Raw genomic sequence first — 16814 nt, forward strand, 5'->3', positions numbered from 1 at the left:
CCTAGTCAGGATCTCACAAAGTTGCTGAGGCTAGCCTCAAACTTTTGATCTTCCTGACTCAGCTTCCAGAGTCACTGAGATTATAGCTAAAGAGGTTTGTTTTCATGGTAAAATTACTTTCACTGAAAATTAACCATATATAATAGTTTAGTTGTTAGTGTGGTATTTGATTTTCTTAGTCAAGTTGAGATCTTTTTAGTATCTGGGCATTTAGCTCAGTTTAGGCAGAGCACTTGCCTAGTGTTGTGGTTTGGATGTGAGGTGCCCCCGAAAAGCTCATGTGTGAGACAATGCAAGAAGGTTTAGAGGAGAAATGATTGGGTTATGAGAGCCTTAACGCAATCAGTGAATTAATCACCTGAGTATTAATTGAAGGCAGGTGGGATATGGCTGGAGGAGGTGGGGGGGTATTCGAGGCATGGCTTTGGGGTATGTGTTTGTATTTGGCAAGTGGAGCTCTCTCTCCCTCTCTGCTTGCTGATCATCATGTGAGCTGCTTCCCTCTGCTACACACTCCACTATGATATTCAACCTCACCTCAAACCCCAAGGTATGGAACCTACTGTCCATGGACTGAGATCTCTGAAACCCTGAGCCTCAAATGAACTTTTCCTCCCCTAAAATTGTTCTAGTCAGGTATTTAGTCGCAGCAACAAAAAAGCTGACTAAAACAACCTAGCATGTGCAAGGCCCTGTGTTTGATGTCAAGCACATACATGCACACACATACACACAAGCATAAGCTATTACAAGAAAAAAAATATGTATATGAAAAAGCAAAGGCAATAATTTGGAAATGAAAACACACTGGAGGCAACATGTCAGTGACTTTAGAATTGGTACAAAATTCCTGCCTTACAGTCTCACCCAATGATAAAAGTACCACCACAGAGTACTGAGGTGAGAAATTTGATTGCATAGTCTTGTGCACTGGCCAGTCAGTCATGCATTAATTAGTTATGCTCCACCAGTTTACAATGTATGTACATCAACTATGAGATTTGCTCCTATTTTGTCTGTAAGGAACATGAAATTATGAACCATGAACTTTGCCATCAGATGGTGGGTCAGTCCCCAAGGCAACCCTATGGCTCCAAATATCTGACTTTCCCCTGGAAAAATGTGCATTTGTAGAGACTCGGTGGTCTGTGATTATAATGGAAGAAGAAAAAAGAAAGAATGTAAATGAGAGAAAGGGGGATTCCTTTTTCTCCAACTACTATCAGTTTACTTATACACAGTATTTCTTAAACCAGTGCCTTTGCAATGTCCAGATTTTGCCCCTACTTCCTTATTTTTTACCCAGACCGATAATATTTTCCTAATTAAAACATATATGTTAAGAAAAAGAAAAACACACATTAAGTCAAATTTGTTTTTTCTTAGCTTAAAATTTTGAATGGGTGGTACAATCACACAGTGAAAGAACTAAACAGCATAAAATGTATATAGTGAAAAATCTCACCTGCATCCTATCCCGTATTGGCCTTTCCTTCCCCACCCCTTGGTAACCAGTTATTAGTGTTTTTTGCATCCTTCCAGGATTCATGCAAATATAAATAAATATAAAATTTCATTTTATCTCTTATTATATACAGAAGTTAACATATCATATGTATTGTTACACATCTTTCTGTTTTAACTAATGACTAAATACACTGGACATCTTTTCACATCAGTAAATTAATGAGCTGATTTGATTTTTAAGTCAATGTTGACAAAGATACATGTGGGTTAACTCAAAGTTTTTAGAAGCACAGGAAAATTGCTTTTGTCTTAATTTTTTTTCTTTCTTTTTTTTTTTTCTCAGTTACTTCCCAGTTAGTATGTGTGTGGATTACTAATAGAAATAGAGACAAATAGATAATGCCACCTGCTCCCGAATACGATGAGAAGGTGGGGAGAAGACAGCTGTTCGTTCCGTGTTGTGCCTTCTGCCTAAACTTGATTTGGCTCAGATTTGTATTGCCTTTTTTCCTTGTAAATAGGCCTCTGCTTTTTATAATTAAGTTTTGTTTCAAAGGGACATCTTTTGAGCACACACTGGCTATTTGCCTGGGATTTCTGTTATTGTAAATTTGTGTTTCAGAAAAAGTGAAAAATTTCTTGTCTTTAGGGGTTTTTTTCTTTGCCTGGTTTTTAGTTTGGGCTTAAATTAGATTTAATGTTTTTCAGGATTAATCTGCTTTTGTTCTCTTGTTTTTAGGTCAAAGAACCCTTCCTCCTCATTTGGCTTTCTCTTTCAGTTTCATTGTTCTAAGAAGATTGCTTTATCTCACTTGCCAATATTTTTTCCTTGTTCTCCTGCTCTTTCCTCTGTTTGTATTGTGTGTGTGTGTGTGTGTCTGCGCACGCACAAGCGCCATTTTGTTAGCTTTTGATTTTAGCCTTTTTGATTTTTCCTTTTCCTGTTTTATTCTGAACTGTTTCTACTGGAACTTCTGTTATAATTTGTAATAAAAGATTAGTAGGAATACAATACTACTTTCTGTATATGCATCCTGACAAGTTCTAGTTCTACCAAATATTCTTTTTACTAATTAGATATTGTCTAAGGTCAATTTCAAAATATTAATCCCCATTGCTCCACCAAAATAATAATAATGGCTACCACCATTGTTGTAATTCCACCAACTCCAGCAAACAAAGTATGAAAATAATTTAATTGTAATAGGGGATAAAGATGAAATTTGACACAGTGTTTTTTTTTTTTTTTTTTTTTTTTTTGGTACTGAGGATTGAACTAAGGGGCACTCCACCACTGAACCACATCCCTAGCCCTATTTTGTATTTTATTTAGAGACAGGGTCTCACTGATTTGCTTAACGCTTCACCATTGCTGAGGCTGGCTTTGAACTCTCAGTTGTCCTGTCTCAGCCTCCAGAGCCGCTGGGATTAACCACAACCAGCCAGTGGTTGTTTTGGAGGTGGGAAGTTTCTCACTCTGGACATAATAAATAATATGTTGGGGAACTGTGAAGCCCCTGAAATGTAAAATTATGGGAGTCCAAAATTTTTTAGATCATTAGGCTTCCTTGGATGCCAACTCCCCCTCTCTGCTCACAAATAAACAGAATGACTATAATTAAAAAAAAATTGATTTAAAAGTAATTTTAGGGGGCTGTGGTTGTGACTCAGTGGTAGAACATTTGCCCAGCATATGTAAGGCACTGGGCAAAAACAACAACAACAATAAAAAATACCTCAAGTTCCACATTAAAATAAATAAATAAATAAACAAAATAAAATAAAGGTGTTGTGTCCATATACTACCCCCAAAACAAAATTAAAAAAAAAGTAATTTAGATAGTTTCTGTAAATTTGTCCCCCTCCCCTTTTTTTGTATTGAGGATTGAAACCAGAGGTGGTGATCTATCACTGATCTATATGTCCAGTTCTTTTTTATTAATTAAAAAAAAATTTTTTGGTACCAGGAATTGAACACAGGGGGTACTTAAACACTGATAACATCCCTAGCCCTTTTATAAAAATTTTTTTGTTTTTAGACAGGATCTTATTAAATTGCTTAGAGCCTCACTAAATTGCTGAGGTTGGTCTCCAACTTGTGATCCTCCTGCCTCAGCCTGCCAAGTCACTGGGATTATAAGTGTGTACCACCATGTACAGCTTATTTTTTATTTTGAGACGAGTCTTGCTAAATTTCTGAGGCCGGCATGATTTTTGTGATCCCCATGCCTCAGCCTCTGAATAGCTGAGATTACAAGAATGCACCACTACGCATCTAATTCAATTTTATGAATTTTTTTTTTCAGTGTTGGGAATCAAATCCCAAGACTTGTATATGCTAGGCAAGCACTCTACTACTGAGCCACATCCCCATCTCTGAAACTACAATTCTTTATTGCTGTCCAGTTTCTAAACTATCTCCTGTTTTCTGAGTCTTCACTTTAGGATAAGACCTATGGCTGGTCTAAGGGCTTGTTGGCAGGTCTCCTGGAAATATAGGAAACTGATTCTTGTTATATTTCCACCATAATGCGTTCTAATGTTCTCAAACCAAGTTCTACTATCCTGGAAATTCTTCAAGAGATGCTTTAGGGAAACAAGCTAATCTGCAGTAGTATTATACATTGCATAACTATTGGACTTATGAGGTACCTCTGCTCGTGGAAGGGGTCTGGGCAGATTTATACTTGCTTGTGAGTACAGCTAGGCTGGATCAAGACAGACTGTTACATTCCATAAACTTTCCTCACTTACTTAGGAGTTTTCAGTAATGATACACGCTTGTAGTGAAATCAATGTTTCTACTTCTGTTCAAATTGGAAAGTAAGTTCATTTCTCTGATTAAGCTGACTTATTCTGTGTTTTTTTTTTTTTTTTTTTTTTTTTGTGTGTGTGTGTGTGTGAAATAACACTGTTTAATTTACTCAAAGGATGTTGCATCAGGTCTTATCATTAATCTGAATCTAGTAATGACATTTGTCAGCAGGAGAGAAGAGCACATGTAGAGGGTGCGTTTATTCATTTACTCAAACGGTCTAGGTGTTAGGGCATGGATAAGAATAAAACAATGTTCCTGCCATCAGAGTTCACACTAAATTAGGAGAGTCACACTAAAATAAATGCAAATATAAAAAAAAAAATCAAAAGTAATGATAAATGTCAAGGAAAAAAGAATCAATGCAAGGGAATAGAAAGTGATAGAAGGAAGCAAGTGTTGTGGCATTTGCCTATATTCCCAGTGACTTGGAGGCTGAGACAGGAGGATCTCAAATTCAAAGTCAGCATCAGCAACTTAACAAGACTTTCAGAAATTTAGCAAGACCCTGTCTCAAAATAAAAAATAAAAAGGGGGTTGGGGTTGTGGCTCAGTGGTAAAGCACTTGTCTAGCACGTGTGAGGCACTGGGTTCAATTCTCAGCACCACATATAAATAAACAAATGAAATAAAGGTCCACCAACATAAAAAAAATATATTGAAACAACAACAACCAAAAAAAAAAAAAAAAGGACTGGGGATGTAGTTCAGTGGTAAAGCACCCCTGAGAGGGGGAGGGGGAGGGGGAGGGGGAGGGGGAGGGGGAGGGGGAGGGGGAGGGGGAGGGGGAGGGGGAGGGGGTTAACTGCAATGAAACAGAACAGAACGCTTTGTCCCCTCCTCAGAGGAGCCTCTTTTATTTGCTCTGTGAATGTAGCTTTTCATTGCACAGCTGAACAATCAGGAGGTCCTATAAATGGTCCAAGATGTGGGCTGAAAGAAAATGGACTGGGGATGTAGCTAGTTGGCAGAGCCCTTACCTAGGGAGGCCCTGGGTTTGATCCCCAGTACAACAAAAAAGAAGAAAACAGGGGAGGGGAGCAACAGGAGGGAGAAAGAAAGAACACAGGAAGAAAATAGCCGTAACAAGGGGATGGGCCGCTATAGCTGCCAGGAAAAGCGCTCCCTTCTGTTTCCCGAGTGAAGAAACCTGTTGACTACCGGAATGAGGCGTTTGGAGAGATTTCGTCATTACCTGAAATCCATCCAGCATTAAGGGCTACCTTTGGAGAGACGGTTGAAGGAGATCGTGCAGGATTTCAAAACCGACTGGAGGCTTTAGAGCACCCCAGCGGGAGCTAGGGAAGCTACCTGGAGGTTTTGTGTGGCTGCTGTAGCAGGTTGGGTGCCATCCCCAGGGAGAGGATCACCATTGTGCTCAAGGACATCCAGCTGGCTTGCTCTGTGTGGGTATAGCGAATATAAGTGAAGGCTGTTTATAGTCATTTCTATGAAATACTTTGGCTTAATTTGTGACTTTTTTTTTTTTTTGCAAAAGATTGTTTATACTATGTTGCATTTGTACTTTTCATTCCGTTTTTCCTTAGTCAATGTGAAAAGTGACTGTTCACACTGTTACTCCAGAGGGACAATTTGCAGAAAGGGCCGGTGACATTTATTCTCATGATCAAGTTCCTGTATGTTGCTGACTTGGGTGCTATAAAGGTACTAGAGTTGATAAATACATGTGTATGGGTCTTTTTGCAATGAAACTGGTTATGACTTGATCCAAATGTTTAACAGTTGGGGCTATTAAGTCTGACCATGTATCATTGGGATAAAATGTTGACTTATTCATTTTGGTTTTGAGGTGGGGTCTTGCTATTTTGCCCATACTGGCCCCAAATTTCAAGGCTCAAGCACTGCTCCCATCTCAGCCTTCCAAGTAGATGTAACTAAGGAAGTCACCAGCATACCTGGCTTGACTGTCTTTCATCTCCTGAATATCTTTCATCTTCCTCCAACCACATCCTTTCTGCCCACAGTTACCACCCACTTAATCCATTTCAGTCCACTGATACAGATTAATCCACTGATAAAGGTTACACTTCAATCTACTCATTTCACCTCTGAAAATTCTTGTATTGTCTGATGAACTTTTGGAGGACACCTCATCTAAATGTAACTTAGGGTTAACTGAAGAAGAGTAAACTGACAGCTATGAAGTAAACTTTATGTATTTATAGTAGCTGTTTTGTATATTGTAGTGTTGAAACTATTTATTTTCTTGTCCTACTGGGGATGAAATTCTGGGGTGTTTTACCCCTGAGCTATATCCCCAGCAGTTTAAATTCTTTATTCTGAAACAGTCTCACTAAGTTGTCCAGGCTGTCCTCAAACTTGCAATCCTCCTGCCTCAGTTTCTTGGGTAGCTGGAACTACAGGCACTGGGCCACTGCACCTGACTAGTATTGACATTATTTATTTATTTACTTACTTACTTACTTACTTTAGTTGTAGATGGACACAATACCTTTATTTTGTTTATTTATTTTTATGTGGTGCTGAGTCTCGAACCCAGTGCCTCGCATGTTTGAGGCAAGCACTCCACTGCTGAGCCACAACCCCAATCCCTGGTATTGACATTTTTAAGTGAAATGTTTTACAACATAAGTGGTGGGGACTCTTGACATTACTGTGTGTATAACTTATAGTCCAGTTGTTTTTCTCCTGTCTAGGCTGTTCTTGTTTTCATAGTAGCAGAATGCTAAGTACATTATACTTTGCATAAGTCATTCTATGTCATGTAAACTAATCCTCTAGCTGATAATACAAACATTAACCTGGGGATTTTATATATAAGGGCTCTAGAATAAAATATGAGTCATTCACACTAGCTTCATTTGTTACAATATTCTGAACTCATACTGCAGTTTTCTTATAACTAGGCTGAGTTTTTCTCCTGTACTACTAAGAGAAAGCAATACCAAGGTTCTTTTCCTTGTAGAGTTTATATTTAACAACCCTTAGTGTAAACTTTCAGTGGGAAAGGAACATACTGTTCCAACTTATTGGAGCCCGTCCAATTATGGTGGTGTTGGGAAATATTACATTTGGTTACTGTCCTAGGAAAATTACTTTTAAGGAAATGACTTTCCAAAAGGTTTTAAAATTTATTGTTTTATTGAAATTTTAGGCCAATTATGTATATTGACTTAAATTTAAAAGAAGCTTGTTTATATAATATACATTTTTTAAAAATTACAATGAAATATTACTTCCCACTCCTTAGAATAAATAAGATGAATATCAAAAAATGGTGGTAAGGATGCAAAGAAGCAAAAAACACTTATTCATTGCTAGTTGGAATGTAAATGATGTAACCACTTTGGAAAATATTTTGTCAGGTTCACAAACATTAAGCACAAAACTGTCATATGACCCAGCAATTTTACTTGTAAGTTTCTACCCCCCAAAACCGTTTAAATACACAAAAACATTCACAGCAACATTACTCATAAAAGATAAAACCTGCAATGTCCAACTGGCAACTGAATAGACAAAATATATTTTATATATATATATATATATATATACACACACACACACACACACACAATGGAATATTATTCATCAATAAAAGGAACACATTATTAACACATGCTATATCATAGATGAACCTTAAAACACACCATGAGTTTTATTCAGCTTTTTCCTTGTAGTGACCAAAAGACCTGACAAGAACAATGTAAAGAAAAAAAAGTTTATCTGGGGCTCATGGTTTCGGAAATCTCAGTCTACACATGGCTGACTCCATTGCTCTGGGCCAGAGGTGAAGTGGAACATCATGGTGGAAGGATGCCGTGGAGGAAAGCAGTTAAGGACATGGCAATAAGGAAGGAGGTTAGGGGACAAAATATAACTCCAAAGGTATGTCCCCACTGACCTATTTCCTCCGACCACATCCTATCTGCCCACGGGTACCACCCACTTAATCCACTTCAGTCCACTGATACAGATTAATCCACTGATAATGGTTACACTTCAGTCTACTCATTTACCTCTGAAAATTCTTGTATTGTCTGATGAACTTTTGGAGGACACCTCATCTAAATCATAATACTATGTAAAAAATCCAGATACAAGGAACCATGTATTGTATGATTCTACTTATATAAAATGTTCAGAAAAGACATGTGGAGACAAAAAGTAGATTAGTGGGTTCCTGGGGCTAAGGGTGGAAATAGTAATTGATATAAATGGCATAGAGATCTTATTTCCAGGCATGAAAATATTTCAAAAGTGACTGATGGTGATAGTGGCAACAAATAAAATCGAATAAACTTACCAAAAATATTATTGAACCATATACTTGAAATGGGTGAATTTTATAGTATTCAATATGGCAGTTTAAAATAAAAGAAATGAAAAGAAGATAATAAAGGGACAAGTGATTTCAAATAGGTTGGTTCAGGGAAGTCCTCCCCAGAGAGGCCTGAATGAGTAGATAGTGAGCAATGCAATGATGAGGTAAGATTGTTCAGGAATTATAGCTAACATGAAAGTTCTGAGGGAACTTAGCAGTTTAGTAACAATAGGAAGGCCAATGTTATTAGAGCGGAAAGAATAGGGAAATGATAGACAAACTTGGAAATGCAGGCTTGGAAACACAGGCAGGTGTTATGGTAAGAAGTTTGGGTTCTATTTTGAGCATGAAAGAGAAGCACTGAAGTTTTTTGTTCTTTTTCTCTCTTCTTCCTTCCTATCTCCTCAGTACTGGGGATTGAATCAAGGGTGCTCTATCACTGAGCTATACCCCCAACCACCACCCCCTTTTTTTTTCTTTTGTGGTGCTGGGGATGGAACCCAGGACTTTATGCATGCAAGGCAAGCGCTCTACCAATTGAGCTATAACTCCTGCTCCATCTGCAACCCTTTTTATATTTCACTTTGAAACATGGTTTCAATAAGTTGCTCAGGCTGGCCTCGAATTTGAGATCCTTCTGCCTCAGCCTCCTAAATTGCTGGGATTACAGGTATGTGCCACTGCCCCTGGTGAATTTTTAAATTCTCAATGAAGTTATGAATGATAGTCTAGCTGGGCATGATGGTGCATGCCTGTGCACCAAGGGTTCAGGAGACTGAGGCAAGAGGATTGCAAATTCAAAGCCAGCCTCAGCAACCTAGCAAGGCCCTAAGCAACTCAGTGACACCTTGTCTCCAAATAAAAATGTTTTAAAAAGGGCTGGGGATGTGGCTCAGTGGTTAAGAACCCCTGGGTTCAATTCCTGGTATGCTCCCAGCCCACCCCATCCTCCCCCTAAAAAGAAAAAAAGATAGTCTCAAAGGTGAGGACGAGTCATTTGTGGATCCCAAACAGTTTATTTCTCTCTTTTTCCAAATCAGGCATGAGCACAGTACCAGAAGTTATAGTTGCATGGCACTGTGGGCTTCGAGTCTTTGGCTTCTCCCTTATCACTAACATGGTCATCATGGATTATGAAAGCCTGGAAAAGACAACTCATGAGGAAGTATTAGAGACTGGAAAACAAGCTGCACAGAAACTGGAAAAGTTTGTCTCCATTCTTATGGCCAGCATTCCACCCCCCGCCCCCCCGCCCCGACAATACCATTTGACCAGCCCTGGAATGGTCCAGCCGCTAATGGGATCCAAGTAACTGCTACCTTCTTTGGCCCTTTTCTGGGTCATGTGCCTGTACCCTTCAATAATAGCAGAAAGGAAAGGAGTGGAAGATCCCCGTCCTTCACCTTCCCCACTTTTCTACCAGATACTTCTGGTACTAGAAACTCTTGCTCAATTGTCTTCTCAGAGCAGTTTGTTTTCACCTCCATTCTTTGTAAGAGACAGAGCCCATGCTCTGTCACACCTGGGGATATACCCATGGTTTGACATAGGCCTTTGACTGTCACACAGTAGCTTCTACTACTGCCTCACCTAAAGCACTAGAGACCAAACAAGACCAGCCCAGAACCTCCTGGAATTTAATTAATATCATAATGTTTTTACAATAAAGAGAGATGAAATAATTTTTTTCATTTTTTAGTGCAATTTGGGGTGAGGCTGGGTCACAGCCCAACACTGGCATGAAAAGGTGTGAGCCACATATCTTGCGTGACTGTCTGCTTCTCAGACAAGTAGCTGAGAATGGGGACAAGATGATGTGTGAGCAGCAAAGGATGAAGAAAAAAGCCAAATGTTGAAAGATGTTATAAGCTGAGGGAGGGCTAACTTCTGACACTCAATGACCACTTCTTCAGACCAGTCTTTGCCTCTGTCCTTTCTTCTGATTGTTTCATTCCCTGTCTACCCTCATGAATATCTGAATTTATTAAGCCCCTTACATATCTCTTCTTGCATTACTTCCCCTCTACTCTCACATTCTGTAGCCATACTCTCCATCACTACATTCTGACAATGTAGTGGCAAGCATCCTTTTGTCTGCTGCCAGTGGCCCCCCTGCTGACTAGATTCCTGCCAGTCCAGGCCAACCTCTGAAGTTAGTTCATACCCAGCTTCTTTGAGGCCCTTCTTTCTTCCTACTCTTTGCTTTCTGGGCTGTAGTCCTTTCACTTTTGCTTGATCAGAACGTTCCTGTCATGCTGCATGTAGGCATTGTTTTGCAATTATTTTTGCTTATCAACTTGCATTCAGCTGGCTGGCATGATTGAAACCACACTGCCCTCCCAGGTTTATGTGCCTTTTAGGAAAGGACAGTACTTGCTTGGCATGGTGGTACGTGTCTGTAATCCCAGTAACTCAGAAGTTTGGGGCAGGAGGATGGCAAGTTTGAGATCACCATCAACAATTTTGTGTCTCAATTAAAAAAAGGATCAGATCATGTGGTTTAGTGGTAAAGTGCCCCTGAGTTCAATCCCCAGTACTTGGAAGAAAAAGACTGATGATTGTTAGTGGTATAATATGGAAGAGGTATTTGGAACAGGAAGCTTTTGAAGAACTCTTTCAAGTAATCCTTTGTTAGTCACTGACCAATTTAGCTGAGCCTTGCTTAAAGAAAAAGCATTCTGGAGTGGTCCTGTTGCCTCTTTTCCTCTCATCTTCTTCTCCACTCCTCACTAAAGTCTTCCCCAGGCCTTTGAGGGAACTGCTACTATCTATTATTTCTTTCTGAGAACTGGTTTAGAGAGAAGTATTGTGCATCCTTTAGAGATGTGCATGACTCTAGCATTCATTTTATGAGATGGTTTAGATATTTTTCTTTATTTTTGAATATTTCTTTATATAGCATTAAATAACAATATTAAGTTGAGAATATAAAAATGGTACTTCTCTCAAGTGCCCTACACATTTATTTATTTATTTATTTATTTTTGAGGGAGTCCTGGGAATTGAACCCAGGGGCACTTTACCACTAAGCTACATTCCCAGCCCTATTTATTTATTTATTTATTGTTTTGAAACAGGGTCATGTTAGGTTTTTGAGAGTTTCACTAAATTGCTGAGGCTGGCCTCAAAATTGCAATCCTGCCTCAGCCTCTCAAGTCTCTGGGAGTGCAAGTGTATACCTCTGCACCTGGCTGCCCTACAATTTAAAAGATATAAAGTACCTGTTGTACAAGGCTTGTATGAAGTAAGTATAAGTCATGTTGTGGGACCCAAAGTAAGGAGTGATTGTGTACACTAGACAGTGGAGATTGGGTAGGGTAGGGAAAGTTTCATAAAAATTTTTGAACTTAGTTCTGTATGTATGGGAGGTGCTGGGGATTGAACTCATGAATAATACCTCAGCCCCTGAGCTTAGTTTTAAAGGATGGAAGGTAGGAAGGATTTCACATCAGGGTAAGCCAAAGCACAGACCTGCAAAAAAGTACTATGCACATTCATTTGTCATTGTCACAATCACTGTGGCTAGACAAGGGCATGAAGTGTTCTTGTGGGACATTGGCAGAAAGATAACTGGAGGCCAGAGGAAGGCTGCATTTGGTGCTTGACTTTCCTATTGCTGATCTGTACTTAGATTAAAAAATATGTCCTGGAGATACTTGAGTGGAATATTTTGGGCATTTTTAGTATTTTAGATTCATTAAGTGAGTTTATTAAATTCATATGTACTCATATGCATACGTAAATTTTCTTCTGTTTATGTTGGTTTGTTTGTGTTGGTACTGGGGATTAAACTCAGGGGCACTTTACCACTGAGCTATATCCCCAGCCCTTTTTATTTTTTTGAGTCAAAGTCTTGCAAAGTTTAGGAGGATTAAAAGTCTTGCCAAGGCAGGTCTAGGACTTTTAATCCTCCTGCCTCAGCCTCCCGAGTCACTAGAATTGTAAACATGTATCAGCATGCCTGGCAATAAATAAAATAAAATGAAAAAGAAAAAAAAGAGCCATATTGAAATATTCACATAATATATACATTCACATATAAAATATTTTATATTCACACATAAAATTCATTTATTTAAAGTTTATAGTATTTAGTATATTCACAGACAAATGTGGTCATTGTCAGTCAATTAGAGCATTTCCAAAGGAAACCTTCTCCATAACCCTAGTGTCCCCTATGCTCAACAGACCCAAACAACCACTCATCTACTTTCTATCTTTATAGATTTAACTATTTTGTACTTTCATATGAAAAGAATTATGTAAAGAATTGTGTAGATTTTTTGTGACTGGCTTCTTTCACTTAACATAGTATTTTCAGTGTTCATCCAAGTTGTAGTACACATTGGTACTCAACATTTTTAATGGCCCAATGTTTTATTTTATTTATAAATTTTTTAAAATATTTATTTTTTAGTTGTGGTTTGACACAATACCTTTATTTGCTGAGGCTAGCCTCAAACTTTTGATCTTCCTAACTCAGTTTTCAGAGTCACTAAGATTACAGGCATGTACCACCACATCCAGCTAAAGAGGTTTGTTTTCATGGTAAAATAACTTTCACTGAAAATTAACCAAATATAATAGTGTAGTTGTTAGTATGGTATTTGATTTTCTTAGTCAAGTTGAGATCTTTTTAGTGTCTTAAAGAATAAGCTGTTCGTACCTGGGGTTTTAGCTCAGTGGCAGAGCACTTGTCTAGTGTGGTGGTTTGGATGTGAGGTGTCCCCCAAAGGCTCATGTGTGAGGCAATGCAAGAAGAGGTTTAGAGGAGAAATGATTGGGTTATGAGAGCCTTAACCCAATCAGTGAATTAATCACCTGAGTATTAATTGAAGGCAGGTGGGATATGGCTGGAGGAGGTGGGGGGGTATTCGAGGCATGGCTTTAGGGTATGTGTTTGTATTTGGCAAGTGGAGCTCTCTCTCTCTCTCTCTGCTTGCTGATCATCATGTGAGCTGCTTCCCTCTGCCACACATTCCACCATGATGTTCAGCCTCACCTCAAGCCCTGAGGAATGGAAACTGCTGTCCATGAACTGAGAGCTCTGAATCCCTGAGCCTCAAATTAACTCCCCCCCCCCCCCCCCAGAAAAAAATTGTTCTGGTCGGGTATTTTAGTTGCAGCAAGAAAAAAGCTGACTAAAACTGAAATTGGTACAGAGTGGGGTTATTGCTGTGATTAACCTGATATGGTTCAGAAGCTTTTGGAGGGCTTTTTTGAATTTATTGGAGGAATTTTGAGATGTGTAGCAGTGCAAGCTGGAAATGCTTTATTTAAATTGTTGTAAGTGGAGCTTAATGGCAAATTCTGGTGGGAGCTCAGAATGCCAATAGAACTGTGGACAAGAGAAGACAGGGCTCAAAAATGTTCAGAAATGGACAGTTATTGGAATTTGGACTAGAGCTCTTCCTGTCATGTTCTGGCTGAGAAGTAGTCTGCATTATGCCCATGTCCTGAGACATTGTTGGGAGGCTGATTTTAAAAGCGATGGACTTGGTATCCTGATAGAAGAAATGTCTAGATAGCATGGCATTAAAGAAGTGGCATGTTTATTGTTGGTGGCTTTTAGCCAAGTTTATTGTGATATTCAGGAGCAGAAAGCAGAACAGAAAGATTTGAAAAACTTGAACTTGAAAGGCAGGAGTAAAACTGGGGCTAAGGAAGTTGCAATTGTTAAAGATATTACTGCTACTAAATAAATCCCAAAGACTTTGTCCAGAGACAATAAGAAAGATGGATTTTAGGGCATCTCAGGAGTTGGCAAGATGACATCCACCTCATTTTCAAATAATTAAAAGTAAAGTTCTTTTGAGAAGAGACCAGTAGGGCACCCTTCTTGCACAAGGGGGGCCTAGGAAGTTTTTGTTTCAAGTTGCTCAGCCACCCAGACTTACAGTTGTTGATCACTAAACCAGGCTGAAGTGATTTTTGACTTATCTGCTTCCAGAAATCTGGAATTTTGTAGTATGCTTTGTAGAATACTAGTGGTATGGAGGAAAAAGGATAGTAAGTAGATTGATCTGGAGTCCACTGTGTTAGACCAGGCTAAATGTTGGCTTTGGCTTGGACTATGACACAGGAATCATGAAAAGGTCAAATGCTGCAGATATTTTAATAGGTAGATTAGATAGGGCTTGTTGTTATGTAAAAAATAAGCTTTGATAAAAAGAGATGACTCAAGAATGATTTCTAAGTTTTCAATCTAATCTACTAAATGAAGGGAGTTGCCATTTACTCAGATGAGATCTTAAGAGAGCAGCAGTTTGGTAAGGGTAATGAAAAGTTTACTTTTATTGCTATAAAGTTAGACCACTTTATTGTTCTTGGTAATGCTGAGGATTGAAACCAGGGCCTCAAGCATGCTAGCCAAGTGCTCTACCAGAGAACAACATCCCAGCCTGCAACCATTACATTGGAAAAGTATAGACTTTTCCATATTCTGTGGAATATGTAGTAGGATAAATGATATATTTAAGCTAGATATATTAATTTGGAAGTCATCATCACATAAAATAGCATGTGAAACAAAAGATCTGGATGATATCACCTAGGGACATACATCAGGATGAAGAGAAGGATCCAGCAAAGAAGTCTGAAAAAGTGCCATTAGGAAGGAGAAAAACCAGAGTGTAGAATGTCTTAGTGGGTGAGTGAAGAAAAAGTGTCTCAACAGAAGAAGGTGATCTAGGTCATTGCTGACCTCGAGAAACAGTCTCAAAGAAGCAGCAATGATGGTTCCTTGATTAGAGTGGGCACCAGAAAGAGGGTGAAATGAAAAGGTAGAGATAACATGTACAAACAACTATTTTGAGAATTTTGGGGATGGTCCTTAGGAAGTGGTAGTTAGAGGAAGAATGTGGGTTCAGGAAAGGTTCTTTTATTCTCCCTACTCTCTTCCTTCCTTCCTTCCTTCCCCCCCTCCCTATCTTCCTTCCTTCTTTCCTCCTCTGCCTCTCTTTCTTTCTTTCTCAATGGGAAATATCTTGAAGCAGAGTAAAATCAAGTAGGTCTTGAGTATGATATGAAGGAGAAGACGAGTTAGGCTGTTCTATAGTTTGGGAGTTAAGTAAGGTCTTTAATTGATGTTGACAGTACCCTATGGCTTGCTTATAGTACAGTAACAACTGTGCTGTGTGATATTGACCTTTGTGGATAGAGAGAAATGAATCCACATTGGGAATGTGGTTCTGACTTGACAGCCAACCATAAGATGACAGCAGAACTGGGAAATAGAAAAAAAACTGTAAGTTGGTCCTTGCAAGGTAATGACTTTTTAGCAGACTCTTTAAAGATAATAGGGGGAACTCAACCCTTTTGCTCAAGAATCTCAGTGATAAAATCTGCTTAGAGACCCCAAAGGCTCTAGTTTGGGAATGCATTTGGGTAATGTGGCCAAACCAAAGCCAAAGAGTGAAAGAAGCAATTATAAAACTGGTTGAGATGTGGAAGAATGGCTAATACAGAGGGAAGCTATAGTTATTGTGTTGAAACCTTTTTTTTAAAAAAAGAAGTAGGCTGGGTTATTGTCATTATAAGTTTACTTTTTCTTTTTGTGGCTCTGGGGATCAAATACAAGATCTTACATGTGCAAGGCAAGCATTCTACCAACAGAACTGTCTCCAGCCCTGGCTCATTAGCATTCTAAATAGACTGATATTCTTGGAGTAATCACTTCCACTATCATTCCAGAAGCACAATTGATGCTGAATCCCAATGTGTGTGACCAAATTTTACCAAAAATGTCAAGTAGAGAAGGGCCTTAATTTGTGATGGAAAATAGGAGGACGATTGTGCTGAGAGTAGACCTCTAATGTGAATAACTGCAGAAGGTAATATGTACATAGATAGGACTTTACAGTTTACAAAATATTTTATATTTTTGTCCTTTTAATTTTGATAGTAATGGAGAACCTTGAGCGAATATCACTGAATTATTCTCATTTTCATTTTTTTTCAGATAAATAAAGGGAGGCGTAGAGAAAGATTACATGAGTTTTCCAATTGCCACAGGAATAGCTGATGCAGGACTTTGTCTTCTTGTCTACTATAGTGATAAGAGGAGGAAATGCATGGAAATATGAGAGGCCTGGGGAGAGGGGGAGTTAAGTTTGGGGACAAGCTGGAGATGTAACTAGGTTGTGAATCTCTGTCTTTTAGGATGTGTATGTGTGCCTCTGTGTGTGTTGTAGGAGAGTGCTGGGGATCAAACTCAGGGTCTTGTGT

General features: G+C 38.8%; 1 protein-coding gene across 8 annotated transcripts in view; it reads left to right on the forward strand.

Annotated features, from left to right (window-relative positions):
- Positions 1-5133: 5133 nt before the first annotated feature.
- Positions 5134-16814, forward strand: part of Rnase10 (ribonuclease A family member 10 (inactive)) — a 44842-nt gene continuing 33161 nt past the window's right edge. For 4 of the 8 annotated variants that reach the window (XR_011706654.1, XM_071608053.1, XM_071608059.1 and 1 more), the window contains exons 1-2: positions 5134-5688; positions 5830-5947. The gene's annotated coding sequence lies outside the window, so the exon portion shown is untranslated. Of the gene's footprint in view, positions 5948-16814 lie in introns of all 8 variants that reach the window. The other 4 variants (XM_071608056.1, XM_071608055.1, XM_071608057.1 and 1 more) reach the window with 2 other exon arrangements.

The sequence above is a fragment of the Marmota flaviventris genome, chromosome 2 (genome assembly GCF_047511675.1).
Source record: "Marmota flaviventris isolate mMarFla1 chromosome 2, mMarFla1.hap1, whole genome shotgun sequence".
In the NCBI taxonomy this organism is placed as follows: Eukaryota; Metazoa; Chordata; class Mammalia; order Rodentia; family Sciuridae; genus Marmota; species Marmota flaviventris.